Raw genomic sequence first — 1,775 nt, 5'->3', positions numbered from 1 at the left:
CCCCCCCCCCCGCCGTGGCTGCAGCGGAGCTGGGTGCCTCCTCGCCGCCATCCTGCTGGTCTTGGTGCCAGGGTCACCAAAAGCCCCACTCTGTCCCCAGCTCTCCTGCACATCGTCACCAGTGCCTCCCTCCGACCAGCACGTCCCCGCGGGTGCCAGGGAGCGGCTGCGGGGTGAGCTGGCAGCGCCAGCCCCAGCACCACGTGGCAGGAAAATGGAAAAAAACCCAAAGGTTTCGGGGCTGGCCGGTTTCACCAGCCGCCTGCCCGGCCCAAAGCCCTGCTCTCTCCCTGCTCGCTCGGGATACCCACCTGGCTCAGGATATCGAATCTGCTGAGCACCAGCCCCCTGCGCCCCGTGGTGCAGCTCAGGGCAGGTAGGGGCCACCCAAAGCAGGGTCCCCCCACGGGTGCCCCGGGGATGCTGACCCTGGTGGGGCTGGGCACAGCTTTAGAGGCCAGTCCCCAAACCTGCTGGGCCGAGGGCTCTCCCAGCCCTCACATCACGCTGGGAGTGGGGACTCGCCAAGCCAGAGCAACGTGGCAAGGAACAGGGGAGGCTGGTGGGGACCATGTCGACATGGGTGGAGGAGGACAGCTCTGACCGTGCCAGTACAGGGCAGTTTCAAAGCTATAAAGACCTTTCTGGGCATTTGCAAAATGCTGTGTCACCCTGCCAGGAGGGCCAGAGCCTCACCGGGAAAGCAGGTTACGAGCAGGACGAGGCGGGCAGTGAGGGAAGGCCTCCAATAAAGGGGTTTTCCCAGGACTTCCCCAGCCCCAGTCTGGCAGCGGGGCTGGGGCACTGGTGTGGTGGTGTCAGGGGAACCCAGCACAGCCCACTCCAAGGGAGCAAAAGGAGCTGATTCCTCAGAGAAGCTCAGAAAGCAACTGGGGAAAAATAATTTGAAGGGTGTTAACCACAAGGAAACGATGTCCACCTCTGCCATGAGTGCTGGGCTAGTTATTAGGAGATGGTGCATCCTCACCCAGATGGATGCACCTTGTGCTGAAGCTGCAAACCTGCTTGCTCATCCCGATGGATTGGGCAGCCAGGCCAGTGCCGGTCACGCTCTGAGACCTGCTCAGCAAGACATAACAGGCTGGCAGATGCCAAGCAGCCAGCAGGTCCCGAAAATGCCCAGCCTGAGGAGAGGGGGGCCAAGCTGCCCTCCCACGGGATGCCCTTGCAAGCCCAGGGGACAGGGCAGGCTAATCCTGCCCCGTGGGTGCTTGGGGCTGTCTGGGGCGGTGGGTGTGTGATGTGGCAGATCCCTGCCGGCAGCTCAGCACCTGCTGCTGCCCGGCACGGAGGGTCCCACATCAGTTTTACTGGCAAAGGGCCGGGCAGCCGTGATGGCACGGCAGTGAGTCGAGAAGGAGGCGAGCAGCCCCTGTGCGGGCTGGGCAGCTCAGCGCAGGGACCGTGATGGGAAGCGACAGTGCGGCACAGGCAAGCCGCCAGCCTATCCTCGGGGCCACCCACGAGACGGAGCCCGACGTCAGGGCGATTGCACCCGTGGGGTGACGGCTCGGCAAGAAACGGGGCCGGGGCGCGACTCGAGTCGAGCGTGAGCAGCTCCGGTGAGGCAGGTGCCAAGTCTTGCTCGGCTTCCCAAATGCAGCAGCAGCATCCGCATGACCCCATGGATGGGGTTGGGTTTCCATACCGAGCACTGAGAGGCGATGCAGGACCCGTGCCGTGCCGTGCCCATGGCCTGCGATGCTGCGGGAAGGGGAGGCAGCAGGGGCTGCCCAGGCCGGGCAGGCACGGGG

This window comes from Pygoscelis adeliae, unplaced genomic scaffold (genome assembly GCF_000699105.1).
Source record: "Pygoscelis adeliae isolate BGI_AS28 unplaced genomic scaffold, ASM69910v1 Scaffold397, whole genome shotgun sequence".
Lineage (NCBI taxonomy): Eukaryota > Metazoa > Chordata > Aves > Sphenisciformes > Spheniscidae > Pygoscelis > Pygoscelis adeliae.
This window is presented reverse-complemented; position numbering follows the sequence as displayed.